Genomic DNA, 27301 nt, shown 5'->3' on the forward strand with positions numbered 1-27301 from the left:
TAATCTCTCCTTTGTGATTTTATCAGTGATTTCCAAGTTTAATAAAAGACGTTCTCCCTCTGGAGATTTGATGAATGTTTAAGTCTCTCTTCTTTTGGTTTTCCAAGTTATTAAAAAGTATGGAGCTCTTTAATCCTTATAAAATTTCTCTGTAAAGACTCCTTTTGGTCTGAGGAAGGGGATGATTTCAAAGTATAAGTTTCTCAAATTCAGCAGTTTCCTTCCCTAGTTTCTTTGCCTGTGATGGTACCTGGGGCTGAGACTGACCAGGTCCTGCAGGCTGTCTGTCTGTCTATCTGGCTGGACAGAAGGGATGAGAATGAGAACTTGCCTTTTGAGCTACACCCACATCCAAGGGGCTGCACAGGGTCCTGGAAGAACATGACTTGGAACTGAGTTTGGCCCCGTGCATGTGGACCCCCAGCCTCTCATTCTCCCTCCGCAAAACGGGACCAAGAGTGCCTGACAGACAGGGCTGTTGTGAGGATGATAGGAGATGAAATACAGAAAGTTCTAGAACACCACTTGGCCTATTATGGATTTCTCAGGGCCCTTTATACCGACTTGACTCCTGGGTCCCACCTGATGACCAAAGGTGTCCCTGAGCTTCCCTCACCACAGAGTGTGGGCAGGCCTGCCAGAATAGTGAAGAGTATTTACTTTTTTAGGTGAGAAAATGAAGGGCTAGAAAGTTTAAATGGCGTGCTCCCTTCAGCAGCACACAGACTAAAATTGGAACCGTACAGAGAAAGCATGGCCCTTGCACAAGGATGACATGCAAATTCGTGAAGTGGCCCATATATATTTTTAAAAGGCAGTTTAAGTGTCAGAGCAGCAGATGTTTTTGACTGCTCTGACACACGGCACCCTCCAGCACCGCTTTGCCTCAGTGCCTCAGGGTCCTCAATGCGAAATGGAGATAATTGTCTCCATCAGTCTCCACTGCTGAGGGGTTATTGGATAATCAAACGAAAGGCTCTGAAAAAGGCCACAGAAAAATCCAGAGCCAAGGTAGCGTCCCCATGGGCGGCTCAGTCCATTCCTCCCTCAGCCTAGACACAGATGAGGCCTTGTGTTAGGTCTGCGAGCTCCCTGCCTCCCCACCCCTGCTCCCCAGGAGAACCATGCAGAGACTCTGTGAAGGCCCCTTGTGCCTGCTGCTTGCTGGGCAAGAGGCCCAGGGCTTGGCGGAAGCCCCAGGAAGCAGAGCCTGGAGGTGAGCCGCACTCAGGCCCCACTGTGTTCAGCTAAGAGCAGCTTCTGAAGTCTCAGAGAGCCAAGGTGAGGAGGAATGTGGGGTCACCTTGGCCTCCCCCATTTCACAGATGTGGAAGCTCGGGCTCAGATAGGCAGCCACATAGTGGTCATGTCAGACCATGGGCCAGGGGGATCCTGGCTTCCAAATCCAGTGCACTTCCCTCTGTTGCTGCAGTGGCCTCTTTGGGAAGGGTTCCTCTGGCCCTTCCAGAAAATTCTTTGCAAGTTAATGACATTTGAACAAAACTGCATGATGTTCGAGGGTCAGAGTGCTTGCTTTGACAAGCATAGCAAAGCCCTAAGAACAAGATGCCTCCACAGTTGGGAGGGAGTTTCCTGGGAGCAGAATTTTCCAGAAAGGGAGAGCAGCATTTTGAGTTGGAGCTTGAATTTTTTGAAGAAGCTGGAAGAATGTGGGGGCAGGGGCTGGAGGCAGGCAAAGGTAGTACAGAAATTTGACACCACTACCCCACCCTGGCATTTAGGCATTTAAAAATAAAGTTGCTTTCTCTTTTAGCACTTAAAAAAAAAAAAAGGAGAAGAAGAAGCCAGACTACTCGCATTGAAGTTTAAGAGGCTAGCAATAGTCCTGAACCCTGGCTGCACATTAGAATCCCCTGGCTGGTTTCAAAATCCCAGTGTCCAGATCAAACCCCCAAGCAAGCACACAGGAGTCTCTCAGGGGAGGACCCAGGCCTCAGCAGTTCTTAAAGCCTCGCAGGTAATTCTAATGAGCCACCAAGGTTGCCTAGGACACCACCAGACCCTGCATTACTTTGCCATCTGGTTTGTGAATCTAAACACATAAACATGTGGGGCAAATGTGTAATTCTGTTCACCACACACACTGCCCAGGCCTCAGGAACACCACCGGGAGAAATTCCACTCCTCTTCCCCATCCCACCCATTCCCAGTTCAGTCTTACTTTTAGGGCCCTGCCACAGGCCCACCTCCTCCAAGAGACAGTCCCAAATCAGGATAATTACTCTTCTACTTAGTTATATTGTGCCTCTGATTTGACTAGGGGCCCATGGCCAACATGTGGATCTTTCCTGTGGCTTTACCTGATGTGGGTTGTTCTTTCTGTGTTTAGCCAGGAGTATATTCTCTGCCCAACGAGATGGTTAAACCCTCTGAGGGCAAGACCCCCAGACTTTCTCTTCCCAGAAGCCCTGAGCAGACCAGGAGCCTTCAATCAAGACTTGTTGTCCAGGAGCTGAATGAAGTCATTGGATCCACCTGGGTTATTCTCCACACATTTAATTCTGACAATGACCCTGGGAAACTGGAACTGTGTTATTACTTTCTATCTCCATTTTATGATGAAAATGAAACTCAGCTCAAAAATCTGGATAAGGGGGTGCCTGGGTGGCCCAGTGGTTTAAGGCTTCTGACTTCGGCTCAGGTCATGATCCCGGGGTCCTGGAATCGAGCCCTGCGTCAGGCTCTCTGCTCCGCGGGGAGCGTGCTTCCCCCTCTCTCTCTGCCTGCCTCTCTGCCTACTTGTGATTTCTGTCTGTCAAATAAATAAATAAAATGTTAAAAAAAAAAATCTGGATAAGGTCACACAGATCAAGGAAGTGGCAATACACCAGACCCATCGGGCTTTCTTCCCCACCACACAGGTTTCTTCTACCAATAGACATATCCCCAGAGCAGGCAAGACCTTGTTGGGGGCCAAATCGGGAGGCCTCTTCCTCCTGGAGACTTCTCTCTCTGACCAGGCAGTAGGGCAGTCAGTCTGGGAAGCTGTTTGGTCTCCAGCTCCTCAGATTTGAGAAGATGGTATAACAGGATAGAAGTTTCTGCTGAGATCTGAAGATGAGAGGCGTCGGTTCCCAGAGTCACTGGAAGCAAAAGGCCAATTTTATAAGGAAACATTTTTGAACTTGTTTTTACAAATCTTATAGCCCTTTTTCGGGTGCAGGGTCAGTTTGTTGGAGAATTGGGGGAAATGGCTTGTTTATTGAATGCCAGTTTCCTCCTCTGTGAGGAAAGTACCTGCCTCTCACATTAAACCCAAAAGGGGACTTTGTTGGAGCTTCTCAGGGAGATGAAGATGGGATTCCTGCCCTTGGGGTGGTGGACTGGTACTTGACTCCCACTTGTCTAGAGATGGTTGGCCAGTTGCCCAGTGAACGAACCAAGGGAGAGGTTGCTATGCTGAGATCAGCCTGACATCCCTGAATCCTCTGGGAGGAAGATGCATGGATGTCTCTCATGGAACAGAGTGGAAAGTGTCTGTTGTGGTTGAACTTTGCCCCAGGACCCAAAAGTGATGGCTGATACCCCTGAATCAGAGACAGAGCCACAGAGAAATGCAGCCACAGGTGGGGACAGGGGGTAGGGAATGGACTCTGGGGGCTTGCCTTGCCTCTGGGCCTCTGTCCTCTCACCTAACTGTGGAGCCCGGCAGCGAGGGTGGTTCTGTACCTGGCGAAGCCTTTCTTGATCCCATCGGCCCTCCTGGGGACTCTGTGCCCAGCGGTCCCCTCTCTCATGCCACATTGTATCTGTCTGGTCATTGACCATCTCTCTTCCAGGAGAGTGGGGAGTACATGTGTTTTGTTTGCACAGCTCGGCTCAGCAGGGTACAGTTTTCTGGGGTCACTCAACACAGGGCTCTGCAAACTTCTTCTTAAAGGGCCAGAGAATGCTTTCCACTTTGCAGAGCCGCACAGCCTCTGAGGCTGCAATCCAGCTCTGCGGTCGTGGTCTGAGAGCAGCCCCAGACCTTCCATAAATGAGTGGGGGTCCTTTTGTCTGGTGACACTCTGTGTGCAGAAACAGGCTGCTGGCCAGAGGGCCGTGGTTGGCCAGCCCCAGACCCGGGGCTTCTCATGAATAAAATCACCCGTGAGCAAAAGGGAAACCTGCATGACATTTGGATGGGAACATGTGTGCATCTTCAGAACAAGCGTGAAGGCAGGGCAGCCTGAGTGATGGGGCCCTTACAAGGGACGGACGAGTGGACTGGGGACTGTGATGTCCTCACTGAGCCATTGATGGGCCACGCACGGTCAACAGATGTCAGTGCCGGTGATTAGCTGTGGTAGAGGGCTGTTGCTGGGATCGCAGAGGATTCTGGATGTCATGTACTTAGGATGGGGCTTGAAACTTAGTTTTGAATAAGGCTGCTACCATTGTCAAATCTAAGACATACTTTTATTATTTTTTAAAGATTTTATTTGTCAGAGAGAGAGAGCACAAGTTGGGGAAGTGGCAGGTAGAGGGAGAAGAAGCCTCCCTGCCGAGCAGGGAGCCCATTGTGAGGCTCAATCCCAGGACTCTGGGATCATGGCCTAAGCAGAAGGCAGATGCTTAACCAACTGAGCCACCCAGGTGTCCCTAAGACGTAAAAAATTACAGTAAAATATGCATAAAATAAAATTCGCCATTTTAGTCATTTTTCAAATGTACAATCCAGGAGCATTTAATACATGCACTGTGTGTGCAGCCATCCACATTACCTAGCACTGGAACATTTTCATCACCCTGGAAGGCAGCCCGACGCACACTGAGCAATGATTCCCCATTCCTCTCTCTTCTAGGCTCCGCAGAACATACATTTTTGTTTTTAATTTATTTTCTTCCATCTTCACATCCCTGAGACCCAGCTGTGCTTACAGTCAAGGGTCTTAGGATCGCTGCTTTTCAGGCGGCAGTCCCATGTCCATGTTACCGAGGGCATGAGCGTAAACCAGGTCGTAGGTCTTTGGTAGAGTTTCGTGCATTCTTGGGTATTTTATTTGTTGAGTTTAAACTGCCATCCAAACTGCCTTCAAGGATGCTATGATTCAACAGAAAAATGAAAAAGTTGTTGAGTAGGAAGAAAGATACGGAACACAGCGGCAGGGCATAAATTTGATATTAATGAAGCAGATATACATCATCAGAGGAACAACCACCGTCTGTGCTCCCTCTGAAGCAACAGCCAAGTGCTTTCTGGGAGAGGACAGGAAGCTACCAACGGTTCAAGCTGAGCTATATTTTATTACTGAGATACGTCTAGAAGACGGGCTGTCACATAGGAAGCAAGGCAACTGGAGCCCAGAGAAACTGAAATCCTTTAGGGTAGATGATAAACAATTTCAAAGTAAGGAGAGGTTGGTGTGACTGGTTCATGTGTCGCATGGGACTATTATTAAGACATCATGTCTCAGTTTCATGGCAGTATTATTTTTCTTGATGGCACATAAAAAACGGTGTATCTTACAATTGATGGCATCTTAAAATGAGATACAGTGTTATTGCCATCACGTTGCACAGTTATTTCTATTTGCTTGTTTCCCCCCACTAGACTGTCAATGTTTGAAAGACAAGGAGTTTATCTTACTGCTGAATCCTCAAGGCCTTGGCCAGTGTCTAGCGTGTGGGAGGAATCAACAAATGACGTGGAATGAACAAAACTCATTTGGGAGCTGAAGCTGAAATTAATCAGGATTAGCACCCAGCTTTAAGGTTTCTGTGAAAACTAAGTCAAAACCCAGCTTTAAAAATCCTGACTCGTCCTACTCCATGAGCATTTACTTGGTGGTGGTTTTGGTACCAAGTGGTATGACCTCCCAAACAATGGCCTCAATGGGATGTGAACTGATTACTGCCTCAGATTAAGGAAGTGTGGAAGTTAAGTGCCCAGGGGATGGTGGTACAGCAGCAGGACCATCCGGTTCTCAGGTTACTTTGGTCATGATGCTGTGCCAGCCTTACACATGGTATCCACCTCTAAGGTCTAAGATGGCTGCTTGAGCTCCAGACATTGTGTTCACATTCCAGCTGGCAGGAAGTACGAAAGGAGGTCAGAAAAGTAAATGTGAGTCCTTCCCCTAAACCATAAAGGCCACTCCGCTTGTACTCCATCAGCTAGAACTTGACTACATCTAACCTCATGGAGCCCAGGAAACACGGGCTTTTGTCTAGGCAGTCACGTATCCCACTAAAATTCAGGGGTTCCATTCCTGAGGAAGAACGGGGAATGAATGTTGAGGGACAAGTAGCAGGCTCTGCCACAGCTGTGAAGCTCTGTGGTGTTGCTTCCATGGGCAACATGGTAAGTAGGCTTGTTCTCTCCTGGTGCTGGAAGGCTCTCCAGTGGCAGGAGGGCACAAGCCGGGCTGCGAACGTCGGGTAGGATTTAAGCCGGGCTGCGAACGTCGGGTAGGATTTAAATGAGCAGAAAGAACGGCTAAGGACATTTCTAATGGGAGAATGGCCACACAAGGGCTCAAAGGCAGGAAGGCACAAAGGTGTACCTGTGGGTTAGTAGGGTACCCTCGATCAAGCAGGGGCCAGGTGTCAGGAGTTAGCTAGCTTTTCCCAGCCCCAGAGCAGGGGGCCACCCCCAGAGCCTTGGTTTCCTCCTCTGTAAAACAGGCACAGAGACCATCCTATTGTGAGGATTCAATGAAATGCGGCAGGAGGGAGCCCTTATACACTGTAGATGTTCAAATACAATAGCCATTGGGGCACCTGGGGGGCTCAGTCATTAAGTGTCTGCCTTTGGCTCGGGTCATGATCCCGGGGTCCTGGGATCGATGCCCGCATATCAGGCTTCCTGTTCAGCCGGGAGTCTGCTTCTCCCTCTGCCTGCCACTCCCCCTGCTTGTGCGCACTCTCTGACAAATAAATAAGTAAAATCTTAAAAAAACAAAAAAACAAAAAAAAACAAACCAAAAACCCAAAACCAAGAGCCACTGTCATGATAACATAGGTTCAGCCTTGAAATGGAGGAAGAATTTGCACTCCACACCCCCTTCCCTGGCAGCTCCCCACTCGCAGTGCCCCTGTGCAGGTATGACATGCAGTGGAGAGTGGAGGGCATGCAGGCAACCAGGGGAACAGGAGCCTTTAGTGGGGCAGAGAAGGGCACAGAGAGGCTCCTGGAATGTAAGACAGCGAGGGGGAGAATGCTGGGAGAGTGGGCCTGGATTGTCCTAGTGCCTGTTGCCCTGCTTTCCCCCATCAAGGAGCACAGTGATCAGTGTCCTGGGCTAGCCAGGGGTCAAGTCTGGGCCCCCGGGGCCCATGCAGGCTCGTGGGTTGGGTGCCAGCTTTCAGGAGGGCCAGCCATGGGGCTGGGGGAGCTCCTGTGGCAGAAACCAGAGGCGACAAAAGCTGAAAGTGAGGGTAGAAAGTGCCGGGTTGGGCCAGCCTTGGTCCAGCTTGGGCCTGGAGGTCTGACCAGGCTCTCCACAGAGATGGAAGAGTGTTTTAGTCCGGTAGGGCGGTCATAACAGAATCCCCTAGTCTGGGAGCTTGAACAACAGACACTGATGTCTCACAGCTCTGGAGGTGGGGAATCTGAGATCTGGATGCCAGCTGATTTATTCTCAGTGACAGCCTGCTCCTGGCTTGCAGATGGCCACCTTCTTGCTGTGTCCTCACATGGCAGAGAGAGAGGGAGAGAACTCTGGGCTCTCCTCTTCTTACAAGAACACTACCTGAACCTAATAACCTCCAAAGGCCTCACCTCCAGAACCTGTTCCAGGGGGTGAGGGGGAGGTATCAGGGTTCCAGTAAAAGAAGGAATGCAAACATATGTGAAGGAACCCAGACACTGAATCCATAACAAACACCTTGCGGCTGTTAGAAATCTGCCCTGGGCCCTGTGAGGTCCTGCTCAGCCCCCATCTTGGTTAGGGCCCTGGGCACCCATCATGGCGGTCATATTTCTGTCTGGCCTGATGGAGCAGTCAGGTGGGAGCTTGGGAGCCACTTCCTCCTGCTGATGTGCAGGGAGGGAGGCTGCCTCGGCGGGGTGGGGGTGGGGGACGGGGGACGGAGGGGCGGGGGGCAGAGAGGCCCTGCAACCCCATCCCAAGGCTACCAGGGCTTCATTACACTGATGGAAACAAACTACCTTCCCCCCCCCCCCCCCCCCCCCGCTTCATGAGATTTCTGCAAAGTAGGTTACGAAGCCGTAGTGATGAGTGCAGAGGGCAGGACTGGAGGGGAAGGAGAGTTAGAGAAATGGCCAGAGAGAAGCACCAACCAGGTCAGAGATGCCGAGGGGAGAGTGGGGAACAGGGGGGAGGAAGATGCGAAGACACGGAGATGGGGACAGGCAAAGAAAGACACTGGAGCAGAGGGAGTCGGAGAGAGAAATCAAAGGACAAAGTGGTCAAGATCCTGAGAGATGTGTGGGAAATGGGGTGTGTTAGAAGATAAAGCTGAGGACAGGGAAGAAGCCCCGAGGGAGGGGAGACAGACTGAGGGCCCTTTCCTACCCCAGCCAAACCCAGGAGAGAGAGAAAGCGGAACCCCGGTCTGTGCTGCGCAGCTCACTGGGCCCAGGGTCTCCCCTGGGTCTGGCCTGGTTACCTTCTCTCTAGTCCAACCCCTCACCTCCAGATTGGGTACCAGGGCCTACGGAGCCGAGTGAGGAGGGCTATTGATCAGATGGGTCCAGGGTGGCCAGGCCTGGGGGTGGGGATGGTGACCTCCAGGGTCCCCTGTTCGTCCCAGGGCTCACGGGACAGCAGCAGGCTGTGGCAGTGCTGGGAGGGAATCAAAATCCAGGGCTGAAGGAGGAGATGTAGAGATAAAGAACATCCCACATTCAGATGATTAGCCACAAGTTGTCCTCCCTTCCGGAGAGTGTGGTCTTCTTGAACCAGATGGTTGTGAATCATGCCCATCTCAGAGCACAGCCAGCCCTTTCCCTGAGAGCAAATCCCAGCAAGCTAGGGCCCTGTCTGACCCTGGCAGGAAGTGAGGCAGCTTTCCTAGAAAAGAATTCCATGGGCCTGTCCCCGCACCCATGGGGAAGCTCCAGACCTTAGGAGTTGGGTTCAGGACCCAAGACCAGGTTTGGCCAGAGTGGCCAGCAGGGCAGGGGACAGCCTGGATGTGTGTGTTAGGTAGAAGGAGCTAGCGGTCAGGGGTCTCAGAGACCAGGGAAGGACAACCCAACTAGGGACAGGGTGTACAGGAGGGGGAGGCAACAGACCACACTGAGCCTATAGGGGGCAGCAGAGGGCAGGACCTGCCTCGTGCCCTCTGCCCAGGGCTCCCCTGCATTTCCTCAGAAATGTTTGTGTCCAGACAAAGGCCCTGGGCAGGGGCTCTGAGTGTCATGAGCAACAATGTAGAAGCAGCTGGCAGCATGTCCTTGGAAAAGATCCCTTAAGAAGGTGAAGACAGCAGCGTTTTTCTTCAAAAACAGGGTGATGGGCGAGACAAGAACGGCAAGAGGCATTCCAGATTGGCTGGTCCCCCTTCAGGACACAGAAGGGGGCAGGAGCCTGCCCAAGGCCACACAGCCAAACCGTCATGTTTGTGTGTCTGCTTATAGGTCACTGAAGTGTAGTTGACAGCAAGGTTGTATTAGCTTGGTGCAGGGCAACATTGTGATTCAACAGCCCTCCTTCCTTGTACTCAAGGTCCCCACGGAACAGTACATTGTTGACTACATGCCTTGTGTAGTACTTTTCATCCCATGACTGGTTTTATAACAGGAACTTTTTTTTTTTTTTAAGGATTTTATTTATTTGTCATAGAGAGAGCACAAGCAGGCAGAGGCAGAGAGAGAAGCAGGCTCCCCGCTGGATAAAGAGCACGATGCGGGACTCGATCCCAGGACCCCAGGATCATGACCTGAGCTGAAGGCAGCGGCCCAACCGACTGAGCCACCCAGGCACCCCTATAAAAGGAACTTTTTTTATTTTTTAAGTAGGCTGCATGTCCAATGTGGGGCTGGAACTCACAACCCTGACCTAAAGAGTCGCATGTTGAGCCAGCCAGGCACCCTTAGAAATTTGTACTTTTTTTTTTAAGATTTTATTTATTTATTTGACAGACGGAGATCACAAGTAGGCAGAGAGGCAGGCAGAGAGAGAGGAAGAAGCAGGCTCCCCGCTGAGCAGAGAGCCCGATGCGGGACTCGATCCCAGGACTCTGGGATCATGACCTGAGCAGAAAGCAGAGGCTTTAACCCAGGTGCCCCGAAATTTGTACTTCTGAATCCCCTTCACCTCCTCACCTATTCCCCAACCCCATCCTCTCCGGCAACTGCCAGTTTGTCCTCTGTATATAGGAGTCTGCTTCTGGTTTTGTTTTGTTTTGTTTTGTTTTTGGATTCCACATATAAGTGAGATCATAGGGTATCTGTCTTTCTCTCTCTGACTTACTTCACTTAGCATAATACTCTCTAGGTCCATCTATATTGTCATGAAAGGCAGAATTTCATTATTTAATGGCTAGCAGGCTAGCATTTGATTGTATACATATACCATGTGTATGTGTGTGTGTGTGTGTGTGTGTATATATATATATGTATTTTTTTTTTTTTTTTAAGCAAGAGAGGGTGGAAAGGGGCTGAAGACGACAGAGAGGATCTTAAGCAAACTCCTTGCTCAGCATGGAGTACAACGCAAGGCTCCATCTCACAAACCAGAGATCATGACCTAAGCCGAAACCAAGAGTTAGATGCTTCATCAACTGAGCCACCCGTGTGCCCCTATACCACATTTTCTTTAGCCACCTTTTGATGCTCTGTTCACCCATCTAACTTGCCTGCATTTTTCAGGTCTTATCTCAGCCTGCGATATAGGCAGGATTATTCCCATTTTACCAACAGGGAAACTGAGGTTCTCTGGGTGAGTTGCCACAAGATTCACCCCAGGCTAGAACTGAGAGGAGCCTGGGCTCCCAGCTCAGGGCTGCCCTCCTCCGCTGTGACAAGGCAGCTCATCTTCCATAACGTGGGGGAGGTGGCCTGTGCCACACTGACCGCTTGTCCACCCTCCCCAGCTTCCCACCCAAGCAAGCCCACCCTGTTTTGGCAGAGAAGGTGGTCCCCTGAGTGGAGCTCTCATTCTGTGTCCCTGACTAGACGGGCCCATCCCAGGCTAAGGGATTGGTTTATTTGGTGAAAAGCCTTGTTTTCCTGGGGCTACTCTTTTACATCGCTGCCCCCTTCCTGGCCCTTCGCCCGAGCCACCTCAGTTCCTCAGTGTGGGTGCGTGTGTCAGCTGCTGTGCTGGGCTGGAGGCTCTGGGGCAGCCACAGCGCCGTGACACATGGTTTGATGTGGGATGGGAATATTTTAAATCTTAGTTATCCTTCAGGGCAGGGAACATGTGGTTTCCAGAAGTCCGAGGGCACCGGTTCCCTGAAGAGGCGGAAGGGAAGTGAGGAGAAAGTGTCCAAAGGGTAGGGAGGGTGTGGGGGGGACCAGACTGAACTCACACAACTCTAGCCAGCCAAGCGTGGGCCTGGGAAAGACGCTGTCTGTGGACAAGTGTGGGTCGGTCCCTCTATACCCTGGAAGCAGCGCCCCCCCAACCCCAGCCCCCCGCCCTCTTGGGACCCCTGCTCCCAGCACGATTCCCACAGCATCAGCAACATGTTTATTTTCCCGGTCTCCCTGGAGCAGCTCCTTCCACCCCCCCGAGAGCGCCTCTGAGCCAAATGCTTCCCCCTTCTGTCAAGAGAGGGTGTGAGGAGGGGCCTCACATTTTCCTCGTCCCCCAAGCCCCAGGGAGACTGGAGAGACAGGACAGCAGGGCTCCAAACTCATCAACCAACTGCAAATGTGCCCATCTGGGTTTGGCACAGCGGATGCAGGTTGTCTCCTGCCTATGACCAGCTGGGCCAGGTCAGGGAACCACACCCGCCCCCACTCAAGAGGGATGCCCGCCCCCTCCCGGGCAGAGTGGCCAGACGGTGGCCAGGGAGCAGCCAGAGGACAGAGACAGCATGGGTGGCAGGCTCTGTGAGGCAGGCTCTTCCATTTGCTCCAAAGAGACGGATGGAGATGCCCTCAGTCCTGAGGTGTGGGAAGGTGGAAGGGCCTCTGCTGCCAACAGCTTCAGGACTGGGCTGGCCGGCCATCTTCCCGGGAAGCCTCCATGAGACTCAGCAGCCTCTAGGACCCTCTTCCCCCAAAGCTATGCGATTGGCCCGCTAGCCACCAACCTGAAGCAAGTCCCCCGCTTGGGTCCCTGGTCGTGTGGACGCACTGGGTGAGGCCCGAGCCGAGGCTGGCCTCCCTCCCACCTGTCTGGGCTGCGGTCTCAATCCCTAGGCCAGTCTGTGCAGCAAGTTGAGGACGTGGCTTTGCTGAACTTTGTGTAGAAAGAACTGTTTGTGGCCAATATCCTCCAAGGGGCTCTGGGAGAGACAGGTACCAAGAGCTGCCTGGAGGTACCCCCTCCCCCAGTCATTAGGACTTTGACACAGGGTTCCTTCATTTATTGAGAGCCTACTCTGTGCCAGGCTGGGGATATAGAAGCCCAACCCATAGAGCTTTTATTTTAAAGATTTTTGAGAGAGAGCTCATGGTATTAGCAGAGAGGAAGGGCAGAGGGAGAGGGAGAAGCAGGCTCTCCGCTGAGTCCAGAACCTGACATGGGACTCGATCCCAAACTGAGCCAAAGGCAAACGGCTTAATCATCTGAGCCACATAGGGGCCCCCACATGGCGCATTTAGAGGCAGGTAGGGAAGCACAGAAGTAAGCCATAATCACAATCAAATGTGGTACATACACTGATAGGGGAGGTTAGGGTGTCTGGGTGCTCGTGGGGCCCTCACTCAGTTTTGGAGGTCAAGGAAGCTCTTCATGGAACATGAACACCTAAGACAATGCCTGAAGATGTTAAAGTGAGTGGCAAGGGTGGGGCAGGGATAGGGATGAGCTTTCCAGGTTGACAGGACAGTGGGGGCAAAGGCGAGAGGCATGATGGTATTTTCCAGAAGCAACTCCCAGAACAGGTGGTGGAGGAGGAGGGGAGGCCTGTGGAGACAGGCAGAGGTCCCTCACAAATGACCTAACATGTCTTCAGTTTTTATACCTTTCTTGATTCTTCAGCCAGAATTTTTCTCAGCCTCCTAATTCTAGCATGAAACCCAGTGGGAAATAATGACTTCCTGCCCTCCCAAGGAAGAAAACAAAACCCCAGTAATTTCTGCCTAGCCCCAGAATGGCAAAAGTTGACCCACGCTTAGGGTAGCCTAGATGATGGGAGTTTTCTCTTTTAAAAACAGGGCTTACTGGGTGCCTGGGTGGCTCAGTGGGTTAAGCCACTGCCTTCGGCTCAGGTCATGATCTCAGGGTCCTTGGATCAAGTCCCGCATTGGGCACTCTGCTCAGTGGGAAGCCTGCTTCCTCCTCTCTCTCTCTCTCTCTCTCTCTGCCTGCCTCTATGCCTGTTTGTGATCTCTCTCTGTCAAGTAGATAAATGAAATCTGGGAAAAAAAAAAAAAAAACCAGGGCTTACTGCTTTTCTATTTATAAAGGTAATGCGTGCTCAATGTAGAAAAGTAGAAAGATCACATATAATCCCTTCATTGGAGATCATCAACATTTTGGAATTTTCCTTCCAATCTTTTTTTTTTTTTAATTTTTTTTTTCCGGTTACATAGTTGAGGTAGAACTAAACATAAATTTTCTTAAAAGCTTTGTACCCTTGATGTAACAGAAGTATGTTCTCTTGTTGTTAAAAAGTCTTCTTTATTTGTAAGGGCCGTGTCCCATGGAGTCTCTCCAGTTTCTCTGCCAACTCCAGGCCTCAGTGTCTTTGAGAAAAGTGGTGCCGGGGGCCCCTGAGCATCACAGTCACCTGGGATCCCCGGGGACCAGCCAGGTTTCTCACATCAGGAGCTAGCACATGAGGCTGGAGAAGCTGCAGGGCTACCGAGCCCCTCCAGGTGCCGGGCAGCTCGGGTATAGCCTGAGGGCGGGCTGCTGTAAACCCTCCGGGCTGCGCTGCCCCTGCATAGCTCCTAGGGACTCATCGAGCTGAGAAGTCTCATTTTAATTCAGACACAATTATGTCTACCTGGTGGAATTGTCAGGAAAAAGCAGATACTGCCCTTGGAGCTCGGGGTCTGGCAGATGGAAGGTGCTCTGAAACACAGCAGCTGCTGTTAACGCTGTTCCCCAGTAGACAGACACTGTGTCCACACCCGCCCCAGGAAGGGCTTCACGCCCCCGGGACCCCGGTTCACCTCCTTTGCATCAAAGTCAGAATTTATGCTCGCCTTCTCACATCTATCGTACGGCAGCTGTTAAAAACATGTCGGATCACATCGCCCTAAGACAGAATATGTATAATTGCGACTGTCCCAGAAAGACAGAGGTTTATGGCCACAGGTGACCAGGGAAGGCCTGGGGGTGGCGGGGTGCAGAGGGTTCCAAACAGCGGGTGAGGGGCTGTCAGGCACCCGCTTCCCATCCAGTTGAGGAGGAGGGCTAGCCGCCTGTGCAAGCTGTCACTGGATGCGGAGGAGAGAAGCCTAGAGATGGAGAATAAGCACAAGTTCTTAGGGCAATTTGATGTTGCCACAAAATCTAAGTGTGTGATCCTCTCTTCTAGTAAGTCCTTTTTTGCTGTATATTACAAAAGCATTGGTCTGTGGCCGATCGAATGTTTACAAATCTGGGTCCTTCACAGAAAGTTTGAGGCACTGGTCTCGAGAGCGATACATGGTATCCTCTTTATTCCTCAAACAGCCTCTGCAGGGTCGTGAGTTAGGGGGTCCTTTCTCCTCCCTTTGTCCCCTGCCGGGAGCTAGCATCCATCCCAGCCCTTGCCAGCTAAGCTTCAGCTGTTCCCCATCTCCTCGTCCCACCCCTGCCACTAGGCATGGCCGAGACTCCGGAAGAAGACCCCACAGAGACTGGGGTTTCTGCAGGAGATGGGGGCGTTCCCTCAGGGTGAGCTGACACAGGGGGCTGCCGTGTTCCTGACGTGTCACAGGAAAGAAACTGCCCGGAGAAGAATCTGCCCTTCTTTTGCCATCACGGGAGCGTTCCCTCCAATCCCAGCCCAATCCCGCTGCTGCGGCTGCTGTCCTGAGCTTGCCATCAGCTAATTGCCCAAGCCCCTGCTACATGCGGAGATGGGGACTTTGCTCTGGGAATACCAAGGGAAGGTATTTTTGGTAAGCACTTACTCTGATTAACTCATTTAATTTTCAGGACAGCCACATGGGAGAGGTCCTGTTTTTACCTTGCATAGAAGAATCTCAAGTAGGTTAGGGGACAGGCTTAAAAATCACAAAGCTAATAAGTGGCAGGTGTGGGGGTCAAGGCTGCGCTACTCTTGACCCTGAGCTTTTCACTTCAGTTTGGTGCCATGGACCTGCCCAGGAGGGGTTTGCAGTCCAGTGGGGTGTGTGAGACCCCTGGAGAATCTTACAAGAGTCAGACGGTCCTGACTTACGGCCAAGGGAGGGAGGGAGGAAGGGAGGGGCAGAGACCATGGGGGACTTTGGCGAGGGAAGTAGCCATTCTCAAGGCCCTGCTCCTCAGCTCCCCCGTGCTCCCCTGGGAGCACACTCATATCCTGTGTCCTTCCCTCCTCCCTCCCCAGACATGATCTCACTCCTTCTCAACCCTGGAGGCCCCAGAAAAGAGATTTTTTCCTCCCACACACGAGAACTTGGAGACCCGCAAGCCCCCTATCCCCCTGTTCGGGCTGCCCCGGTTCCCTGCAGGGCCGGGATGGGCGGCTCAGTACCCCATGCTCCTCAGCCCCTCCTGATACCGCACCCCATCCCCAATTTCTCCCCAAAGCTCTTTGCCTTCAAACCATATCTTTTGTACTTTCTGTCCTTGAGAAGGATTTGCAGTAGGAATCCCAGACGGAAGAGCCCTGCTGGGGGTCTTTCTGCCTTTCTACCCTGGTATCCTCTGCTCATGGGGGGCGGGGGTGGTGTCAGTGCGGTCAGAGTGGGACCCTGGCAGCCGGCATCAGGAGGTCCAAGATAACATCTGGTTGCCTTAATCTCTCAGGAGCCCGTCACTTAGACTTTCAGCATCCCTATCCTAGAAAATCAGGGTGCTTGGGAGGATTAAATGGGAAATCACTGAGAGAGCTCGCTGCCAGCTCTTTGGCTTCCCTCAAGTTCTCGGCTTTCTTGAGTCTTGCCCACCCTTTAAAGCTCGCCTCAAGCCCACCACCTCTAGGAAGACCTCCCTAAGTACACCAGCCTGATCTTTGGCCTGAAGGGGTCATCATCGATACCTGGTCATCTGCTGCATGGCCCTGCAGCTCTAGAGACACGGGAACAGCAAGTATCACTCAGGACCATGCGTTGGAATCCACCAAGTTTCGCCGAACCAGACCCAGTGCAAGCTCGAGTTTACTCTACAGCCGAGCTCCTTTGTCTTAGGACTGCTCGTCTTCCCACTGTTTTTACTGGCGGCCAGATTTGAGGGCTCTCAACAACCCAGGTTGGAGGGGGTGGGTCTGGGGAGAGATTTTGGTTATCCTGGTTATGCTGGTAAAGACAGTGAGGCCAAGAAACTCCAAGAGCAGGCCAAGGTCACAGGACTGGGCAGTTGATTGCAGAGTCCGGGTTCAAACCCGAGTTTTGATGCTTTTTCTACTCCCTAGGCGCCACAGTGTCATCGGGGCCAGAATCAAGCCAAACCAAATACCGGGAGCATGTCCGTTTGGGGCTCATATGACCTCTGGGGTGGACTTTTGCTTTTTCTTTGCTTCCCCTACTCCCTCCTCCAGGTGTCCCTCCCAGAAGTCGACCCTCTTCCCCCCAGAGAGCCAGCCCAACCCAGTTGGCAGGGGTGGCTCCAACTCAGAAGCCCTAGACCCGGCCCTGTGCATAACTTGAAACCAGGTTTTCCCCCCAGGTTCTGTACCCCCAGGCCAGCCTGCCCCGCAGATCTTTGCTCTGGGCAGCACCAATAGTCCCACTTCCAAAAGGCCCTGGAGGCTAGGGGACGGTTTTAAATAGCCACTGACAAGCCCATTTGTGAGGCCTGGTTTCAATTAGTTATCAGTGCTTGATTGAATTAGGTTTAATTGTTGGTGGGCGCTGAAGTGATGAACGAGGTGTGGCTTTAAATAGGAACGGCCTTGTTTCAGCCTCGACCTGAGCAGGAACTAGAGTGCAGATCTGCTCTCCTCCTGTTCTGAGGGCACTGGGAGGAAGGTGGGCTGAGCTAGGCTGACCTGGGCTGCTTCCCCTGTTCACCAGGGCTTTATTATTCCAGCAAAGAAATTCGAAAAGATCCTGACGGGGCCTGTGGGAGGTGAAGTCTCGATGATTTGATCAAGCAACCCATCAGTCACTTTCCTCACGGCCCTTTGACTGGGCTTGCTTATTTCCATCTGTGCCGTGCAGCTGTCCCCAGACCCATCTTCCCAGAGTCACAGAGGAAGAGGGGGACAGGGCTGAGCAGACAGCTCTGCTGTGCTTGGGAGCCAGGAGCCCAGATTCAGGCCTCCCTTTCCTTTTCTGGGCTCTCGGATCCTGCTTCACCTGTAACCTAAGACGAAGCTTTCCCACCCACCTCCTTCTAGTAGTTGTTGTGGGATCAAGGGGCTCATGTGGAGGAGGAGCCCTGAAAACTGTCATCTGTGCCATTACTGCTGGCAAATCAGAGCCCCCGCCCCCCACCCAGCCCTGGGCTGCCAAGCTGGGGGGGGGTGTGGGATGTAGATATGTGGGTGGGGAGAGGGAACCTCAGTTTGCCCCTGTGGCCCAAAGGCCTTTCCCACCCACAGGGCACCACCAGCTCAGTACCTGGGTGTCTTCCTCAGTTGCTGGGACTTTTCAGTGCTTTGGGCCAAGTACAAGACCCTATCCGACCCCTCTTGCCTGGTGGCCTGCCTGGTGGGCTCCCCTGGCTGAACCGTTCACCCTAAGCCTCCCGTACTTTCCACCCGGAGCCCAGGGCAGCATTCACAAGTGAGGGCAAGAGAAGCCTCACAGGGCCAGGGTGCTGGATCGGGATCCGGATCCTTGGGAGAGCACCCACGCCGTACCCATAGCCACACCAGTCTGAGGGCAAGAATATGGATGATCGAGGGTCATCTGGGGCCATCTTCCCATTTCTGAAGAACAAGTATGGCCCAGGGTGGAGGTCTGGATCTCCTCCCTTTACCTGGAGTCAGACTGAGGATTTTTGGGGCCTGTGGGAAAGTGACAGGGAAGGAGTTTTTAGCTCAACCCTGGAAAGCCTAAAGATGTGGCTTTCCCAGGGAACACCAGGGGAGCTCAGACAACGCCTGGGTGAAACTTCTATTGAGAGTGCTGCAGAAGGGATGCTCCCCACATCCCCCTGCTGGGACAGACCCAGCCATGTTAGAGCTGGAGGGCCACAGCCTGCTTCCACCCTGACCTCCTCGCTTCCTGAGCTTAACCCAACTGCCTCATGGCTCCCTGAGCCTCCAGCCCTGGGTTTGTGAAACAGGGAAGTGAGGCCCTCCTTGGGGAAGCTGGTGTGAGGAGTTGGAAATAGAAGCTAACAGATGCGAAAGCACTCCTTGCTTGGCCCCGGGCTGGCTGACTGTGGACTTAAGCCATTGGGGGCTGGCCCTGGGGGCCAATGATGGTCTCCTGCAACTCTGGGTGGCCCCCACTTTAATCGGCACACTGGCCCCAGGCACCCAGCGACCCAGGTGCAGAAGCCACCAGGTGCCTGCAGTGCTGATAGGGATGTGCTAGGAGCGGGCAGGTAGAAGCACCAGGTCCTTGGATTGACATCCTTGTGGAGGGGGCTCTGGAGGGGGCAGGGAAGAAAGCGCGGACCTCGTTTCCCTTTCTGAGCTACATGTGACAGCTGTAACTGTGCCCGCGATGTGCTGGGCAGCCAGCAGGCCCTGATAGGGCCTGGGCCACATTCTCTAGGTCCTCTTCCCACAGAAGTGTCCAGGGGGTGGACTTGGGCCCTCTTCACAGTGCCAAAATAAACTAGCATTGTTTCCAGCAACACAGGAGGCCTCAGTGAAGCAGCTTTTGCCAAACCCCACAAGGAAGCCAGGGAAGGGAGGGGAGCCTGCAGTGAGTGGTGCCCCCTCCCCCACCCGCCTCCTTAGCTTTCTCTTGACTTCCAGAAAACTCCACGCAGGCAAGCAAGCCCTAAAGCAAATACTGGTGGGCACTGTGGGAATCTGGGTTTTTAGGGCATAAAGAAGGGACTGGAACTCCCATTTGTTGAATGCTTACCATGTGCTACTTACCTTGCCTATAAAGATAGTCGTGTTCATGGGCTGGGGATACACAGAGACCTGGGTTCAAATTCTGACCATGTTCTTTTGCTAACTATGTGGTTTGGGCAAGGAAACAACTTCTCTGAGCTTGTTTCTTCATAGGGAAAATGGAGCTCATAATGCTATACTTCAGAGCATTGGGCTGAAGATTCACTTTTAGTTAGTGACACAGGGCACATAAAATGCACTCAATATGTTAATTGTCATTGCTATTAAACAGTTGCTATTGGTAACCATACCAGCATCATTATTATTAATAGTATTCTTTTCAAACTTCATGACAATGCCCAAGAGGTAAGTGCTGTGTGCATCTATTGCTGGTATAGAAACTGAGGCTTCAGAGTGTGATCGAGGCCGTATTTCAGGGCCTGATGGTTAATGAGTGGCAAGCTCAGGATTCCAAATGGGGTCTGCCTAGCTCCAAGGCCCACGCTGGTCATGCCTGCTTCTGAGATGGGGTCGACTGGGCTTCCTGACACAGGTTGCTCCGAGGCTTCCAAGCTGGAAAGCAACAAGACCAAAGCCTGTGGGGGATCACTGTCATGTCCCAGCTGGTCCTTGGACTTCACAGTCTCGGCCACCATTCAGCTGGGCCTGGCTGACCACTAATGCTCACGGTTGCCCTTGCCAGGCCCCAGGGCTCCTCTGTCCTTGGAGCATCCACCCAAAGCAAGTGTCTGCACAACTGGACCCCAGGCTGCACAGCTGTCTTCCCATTTCTGCACACGGACAGCTTGTCGAAGCTGAGCCAAAGCAGCCTGGGATTTCAATTTTGGCTCTGTTTCTCACTAGCTGGGTGACACTGGACTTATTACTTGCCGCCTCTGAGCTTCAGTTTTCTCATCTGCAATGCTAGGACAACGGTACCTAGCTCTGGATCCCTATGAGAATTGCACGAGCCAATGAACATGACAGTAAGTGTCTGGAAGGTGTTTACTCCTCCACCTCCTGCCCTTCCCTGTGTCTTGAGACAAGCGCTCCCTGGGACCTGGGACTGTGGGGCCCCAGGCCAGGACCCATTTTTCCTCCTTAGACATGGACTCTCCCCGCATGTCATCCTTAATGAAAAATGAATAACTCATGTGTTCGTTTCATTAAATGCTGCCTCCACAAAAGTGTGGGCTTGTGCAATTCTCCAAAGACTGTCAACTGGAAGATATCTCAGAATTCCTCGTAAATCAAAAGGTTTCATTTTGCTGCCAAGACAGTCAATTTTCTCTGCCTTGAGTCAGGCCGAGGGGCGGTGCTGGGCTGGGATCTGAGTCAAGAGACCCGCCTGCTGGTCCAGACTCTGCCGATGACCATTGCAGGATGAGAGCAAATCTCTTTTTGTCTCTAAGACCTCAGGTTCCTCCTCTGAAATATGGGTGGTATGTGTGTTGGGGCAGCCTGCTAGAGGGTCTTCTATGCCCTCCACCAATTTGAAAATGCTGGAACTTGATCTTTCCTTCTCCGTCTGCTTCCCTCTACCCTCGCAGACTCCACCTCTCCAGTCCCCTTCCCGCCCTCCTCCTTCCATCGCTGTCACGTCTACCTCTCCTGTCAATCAGACCAGATCAGCCCAGAGCAGGCACTGGAGAAAAAAGGTCTATGCGTTCCTGGCAGACGACAATATTCTAATGCCCTTATTGCAAAAGCAGCCCTTCTTTGGGGTGAAAAGAAGGGCAGCCAAACTCTGTGTTCGTTTCTATTATGGGGTCCAGAAAGGCAGGCGGGGGCTGGGGGTGGGCAGGGACGTTCACTCTTGGAGTTAAGGGTGGATACATTTAGAAGTAAGAGATGGCCTCTGCTCTGGCCTTGGGAAGGGGCCCTGGGCCAGTCCCTGGGGGCTTCATGGTTGCCTGGTGAGCAGGTTCCAGGCCACCCAGAGGGGTCCAAGGCCTGCAGGGGAGGGAGGTGGAGAGTACCCAGGGGGAAGGGCCCTGAGGCAATTCAGCCTCCTAAGAACTGCAGTCTGAGTCGGTCTCCTGTGGAGGAGAGGGGAGAACAGCGAACGTGTTTGGGTTTCTTCACCACTGGGTCCATCTGACTGACAGAGATAGAAACAGAGGACTAAAAAGACTGCCCGGTGAAGGGGTTGGGAGGGAGAGGGAGAGCCAGAGAAAGGGGGAGGGGACAACAGAGAAGCAAAGAAGGGAAAGAGGAAGAGAGAAAAGACAGGAGGGCAGAAGAGAGGAAAGCAGGCAAGAAGGAAGAGAAAAAGGAAAGAAAGAGAACGAGAAAGGAACATGTCCCCCAAAACTCATCATCTAAGTGCTCAACCTCTAAGACTGAGGGGGCAAGGCAGGCATGCGGAGGACCAGCCCTTGGTGGTGGAGGTGGGGGGCAACTTCCCACCATCCCCCTCCTGGGCCCTCCTGGCGCCGACCCTCCAGGCCTCCCCAGCAAAGGCCAGTTCTGAGCTTCCTCATTGCACCAGTCTGCGACTCCTATTTACCCCAAACACAAGTGAGTAATTGCCCCAGAGCTGTGCAAGGAAGCAGCAGGCCTTGTGTGGGGGGGCGAGTCCCAGCAGCCTAATTCGATGGGCACAGAACTGAGGATTCAGAATACAGCACGCACTGTCCCCCTCACTACATCACTAAGTACGCTCTCGACGGTTTTACCACACCAGCACATTTACACATACAAACCCCCTCTATTCCCCACGTTTGGTTTAAAAAATCTCTCCACTCGTCCTGCAAATAAAATCCCATCAAAGACCTATGACCAGTAAGAGCTCTGTCCATCTGTCTGTCGGTTCTGTCCGTCCGTCCATTCATCTAGAGTCTGCCCTTTCAGGGACTTTTAATTGAGTATCTAGAGTGTGCCAGGCACTCTGCTCTTAAGGGGTCAACAGAAAGAGCTCAGGCCTTGCCCTCAAGGGGCACACTTTCTGTAGGGTAAGCACACATAAACAGTTATTAGAATCTATCATGATAAATGGAATAATAAGGGTGTTAGCAATCGTTATCCAGGAAAAACAAAACAAGACAAATCAACCACGCCAGGTGACTGTTACAGGTCACCTGTAACAGAGGGGGGTGCGGGGGGTGTGGCTCCCGGCTTCCAGCAGTAGCCACCCTGCACTCTGCGCCCCCACTGGGAGATAACAGGACTTGGTCAGCGACAGAGCCCTGATGCAGATCTGGCATCTACTTTTCAAAAGAAAATACTGTTTTGTAAATGCGCAAAACTTATTCAGAGTTTAAAGAGTACCTATAAAGAAAGTATCTCTGCAACCGCCCATGAGATCAAGAAATAGTCGCTTACCTATGAAGCATCCCCCGCTCCACACGTCTCCTGATGAAATCTCCCTCCCTTCTCCACAGAGGTGACGTGATTCGGACTTTTCTGGTCACCATTACCTTGCTTTCCTTGATGGTTTTACCTCTCTGTACGCACCCTGAAAATATTAGGGAAAGATGTAAGAGACAAAATGGTCGGATGATAGCCATTTCATACAGTTTAAGCTAGTTGTGTAGCTGATCTTTATGCTCGGTAAATAAACACTTACTGTACGCATTCTTTTTTTCTCAATTGAGATATAATTGACTTTGTGTAGCCTGCCCTGCTGCCTTCTTCTAGGATGCAAGTATAATAAATCCTTTCATTTCATATGCATCCCCAAGTGCAATGTCCATGCGTGTTGGAGTGATCAGTAAAGAACCTACAAGGGACTTACTTCCTTTATAACACATTTCCTAACCACTCTTTTTAAAATTCATTGTTCTTGGGGCGCCTGGGTGGCTCAGTTGGTTGGACGACTGCCTTCGGCTCAGGTCATGATCCTGGAGTCCCGGGATCGAGTCCCACATCGGGCTCCCAGCTCCATGGGGAGTCTGCTTCTCCCTCTGACCTTCTCCTCGCTCATGTTCTCTCTCACTGTCTCTCTCTCAAATAAATAAATAAAATCTTTTAAAAAAAATAAAATTCATTGTTCTTTTTAATGACTCATTCTTGTTAAACTTTTCATTTTATTTATTCTGTAAGGTTTTTTAAAAATTTATTTATTTATTTACTTACTTACTTACTTATTTGAGAGAAAGCAAATGTGAGAGAGATCACAGAGGGAGAAGGTGAGGGAGAAGCAGAGTCCCAGCTGTGCAGAGAGCCTGATGCAGGGCTGGATCCCAGGACCATGGGATCCTGACCCAAGCTGAAGGCAGATGCTTAATCAACTGAGCCGCCCAGGTGCCCCTATTTTCTAAGATTTTATTTATTTATTTGTTTATTTATTTATTTATTTATCTGAGCACGATCAGGGGGAGCAGTAGGCAGAGGGAGAGGAAGGAGCAAGGAGCTCAATGTGGGGCTCAATCCCAGGATCCTGGGATCATGACCTGAGCTAAAGGCAGACGCTTAACTGACTAAGCCATCCAGGCAAAACCTCCTCCACTCTTTTATTGCAGCATCATTTTTAAAAAGTCTTTTTCTTTTTCCCCAGTGCTCTGTAATCCAACCTCTATCATATGTCAAGTATCCCTATACACGTGAATCTGTTCACGGGCTCTCTCTTAGGTTTCACTGATCTATTTCTCTACGCCTATGATGACACAGTGTCTGAATTACTATAACTTTATAGTAAGTCGTAATTCCTGGTAGGACAATTCCTTCACTTTGTTTTTCTTCTTCTTATTGCACTCTCCTCTGAATTTGACAACAAGTCTACCAAATCCTACATGCAATCATGGGTTGGGATTTTGATTGGAATGCATTGAACCCACATATAAATTTGTGGGAAAGGACATCTTTATACTGCAACTCATCCATTCATGAAGATAGTATACCTCTGCATTCCTTACAGCATCCCTTAATGTCTCTCAATAAAGTTTAATATTTTTTTTTTATAGAAGTTTAGCCTACAGGCCCTTGGAGCCCCATACTGCTGCCATGTCTTCTGGGGCCAACGTGAATGCCCCACAGCACTTTATGGAGCCACTCCAGCTGGAGGCCAGTGTGGAGAGGGTCAAGGTCTGGCAGGCAGCTGCAGAGCTTCAACAGTGCTGTATGCGGAATGCTTGCTGGTAGGTAGACAACCATAAGAACTAGGTAGGTAGGTAGGAAGGTAGGTAGGTAGGTAGGTAGGTAGGTAGGAAGCAGCACCTCCAGGGGCCCAGATCCTGGGATCTGGGCCCCTGGAGATCCTTTATCCTAAAGGATCCTTTATCCTAAAGGCTGGAAAGAAGTTCGCTGAGGCATGCTTTTAAGTGTAAAGCGGTGAATGACTGACTGCCTCCAAGTCTCAAGAAAATGCTTCTCCAGCCAAATGACTTTTAGATATTTCACACCTTTCTTGTGGCCTGGTCCTAGAGCCAAAATTCTACAGAAGTTCATGAGTTTCTTCAAATAAGGAAACTGGGTGAAGGAGGATACTTTAAATAATAATGGCCTCATTCTTTTGGTATAGTGTTTTTATGTTTAAAACCAACAAGAATGTTACCACCAAATACACAACACCTCTTTCATAAGCAAATTACTGTGTTTCTATACTTGGAATAGAAATTGTTTTATTTACTGGATGTATGAATTATTTTATTTACTGGTGCTTACATTTTGGGAAGGGAAACCTTTTTGTTAAAAATTTGAGTATTTGGGGGCACTGGGTGGTGCAGTCCGTTAAGTGTCTGACTTGATTTTGGCTCAGGTCCTGATCTCATGGTCCTGATTTCCAGCTCCAAGTCTGCTCTCTTGTGCTCTCTCTCTCTCTCTCAAACAAATAAATAAATCTTAATTTAAAAATTGAGTATTTCTTTAGTTGTTCCTAAGATTTTATCCCATAACAAAACTTGTTTTTTTCTTTTGAATATAACAGTTTCTAAATGAAAATAAGCAAGTTGAAAACTGGGGGAAGAATAGACTTTATTAATCAAATGATGTTGTGATTTTTCTAAATGAGAAGATTGTTTTACTTGTAACACTAAGTATGGGAGCTGTTTCTTAGCAAACTTGTTTGGAAGATTCATGTTGTGTGGTGATTAGATTGCCTCATCCTGTTTATGAAGCAGATTTGGTCTTTGTCTTAAGTTCCTCTACTTTATAACTGTGGTTGTACTCAAACAAACCGCATTATTTCATATCTTTAAAAAAGATGTTTAAATAGTGGAATAATGGAATATTGGAATAATGGAAAATACAACCTAAATGAATTATTAATGTCACAAGTATTTTACTTCGATGATGTGCCTTTGATTCAATTTGGGACACTTTTAAAAGGGTACTTTATTTGTGTTTGTAATAATCTTCAATGAGTTTGGAAATGAAATTTCTGCTTAATTCATAATTTTCCTAAAGTCTAACATTTTATTAGACTCAGTCATAAATACCTCATTTTTGATGAAAGTGTAAATGATCACTTTTTTAAAAATTTCATTGTCTCATGTTTATTGTCCATGTATTGAAAAAAAACTCATTTTAGGTATGTTTCTTTTATACCCAGCAATCTTGCAAAACTCTCTTATTAGTCAAGTAATATTAGTAGACCCTTGGGTTTTTATTCACATAATGTTATTTGTACATATTCAAAGTTTTGTTTATGTTTTTCTCAATCTTAGCCCTTACTTTTTTTTTTCTTTTTTACTGAAATGGGTAGGACTTCCAGCACAATGTTGATAGAAATGGTGACACTTCTTGTCTTGTTTTCCATCTCAAAGGCAGTGGTTGGACAAGACGATCTCTTGAGTGCCTTCCAACGCCCAAATCTTGATTTTCCTCATGATCATATTCTTTCTGGATAAGGCAGCTACTCAGCCTTCTGGAGTCTTTCTCCCAGTCCAGAATAAGAGTCATGATTTGTATCCAGGTCTTCAATAGTTGCATACGCCCAGTCTGAATCCAGAAGATCTTAAGAGTTTGATCTCTTATTCTTCAATACGTCATACTTATGGAAATCATTTACTCCCAAAAGTCAGTTCCTCCCCAAAGTCTCAAACTATTTCTGGTTCACATTTTGAAACATGAATTAAAAAAACAAAACAAAACAAAACAAAACAAAAAAACCTGTTATGAATGAGAGGTTGGCTATGTGTTCTTTCTTTCTTAAAACTCTCCCTGTTCAAATGGAGATGCAACGTTGGGGGTTTGGGGGGTAGGAAAAGAATAAATGAAACAAGATGGGATCGGGAGAGAGACAAACCATAAGAGGCTCTTAATCTCACAAAACAAACTGGGGGTTGCTGGGAGGAGGGGGGTGGGAGAGGGGGTTGAGGTTATGGACATTGGGGAGGGTATGTGCTATGGTGAGTGCTGTGAAGTGTGTAAACCTGGCGATTCACAGACCTGTACCCCTGGGGCTAATAATACATTATATGTTTATTTAAAAAAAATTAAAAAATAAAAAAAAAACCCTCCTTGTTATCCTTCAAGGAGGTAGAGGAGGATAATGACTTTTCCCCCTAGTCTAACCCCTGCCTAAAAGACCAGTCATGCTGTGCTGTGCTATCTTCTCTGGGGTCTCCAAGCTGCATCCAGTGGTAAGGACACCAGGTGCAGCACAACTGGGCTCACCTGACTAGCCCTCTTTCACTACCAATACCTAATATTCTACCTTTATGAAGGTGATAAAACAAACAGCTATTGGATGAAAGTTTATGAAACAAGAATTGAGGCTCATGTTCTCCATGTTGTTCCATCTTCCTCGTACAGGAAGGAGGCACAGATATGACAGACCTTTGAACAATGTGGGGTGAGAGATGCCAACCCTCCATGCAGTCAAAAATTCACAAACAACTTTTGACGACCCAAAACTTAACTACCAATAGCCTACCATTCACCGTAAGCCTTACTGATAATGGAAACAGTCAATTAACACATATTGTGTATGTTATATGTAATAAGTTCTGCATTCTTACAAGAAAGTCAGCTACATAAAACAAAATGTTATTAAGAAAATCATGAGAGAAAATACATTTACAGTACCCTATTGTAAAAAGCCCACATATAAGTGGACCCATGCAGTCCAATCCCCTGTTGTTCTAGGGTCAACTGAGCATTTCTTTTGAAATTTAATATCTGCATAGTTGGTTTCTCCTGTTGAACAGTTAGGTTTCTGCAACGGGGTAAACACTTTTAGATGGATTTTCATATACTGTAAATCTTGTTGTTC

At 49.9% G+C, this 27301-nt stretch overlaps 1 long non-coding RNA gene and 1 other non-coding gene across 2 annotated transcripts; one reads left to right on the forward strand and one right to left on the reverse strand.

Moving 5' to 3' along the window:
• The first annotated feature begins 702 nt into the window (after positions 1 to 702).
• LOC123391420 lies at positions 703 to 805 on the forward strand. The gene has a single exon (XR_006606103.1). It is a non-coding gene; the product is annotated as a U6 spliceosomal RNA (small nuclear RNA).
• A 3826-nt stretch (positions 806 to 4631) lies between these two features.
• On the reverse strand, positions 4632 to 26344 carry LOC123386907. Its single transcript, XR_199452.3, has 3 exons — positions 25759 to 26344; positions 22471 to 22603; positions 4632 to 5047 (listed from the first exon to the last, which is right to left on the reverse strand). It is a non-coding gene; the product is annotated as an uncharacterized LOC123386907 (long non-coding RNA).
• Between the last annotated feature and the right edge of the window lie 957 nt (positions 26345 to 27301).

Source organism: Mustela putorius, unplaced genomic scaffold, assembly GCF_011764305.1.
Source record: "Mustela putorius furo isolate JIRA1106 unplaced genomic scaffold, ASM1176430v1.1 tig00000224_pilon_pilon_pilon, whole genome shotgun sequence".
Classification (NCBI taxonomy): domain Eukaryota; kingdom Metazoa; phylum Chordata; class Mammalia; order Carnivora; family Mustelidae; genus Mustela; species Mustela putorius.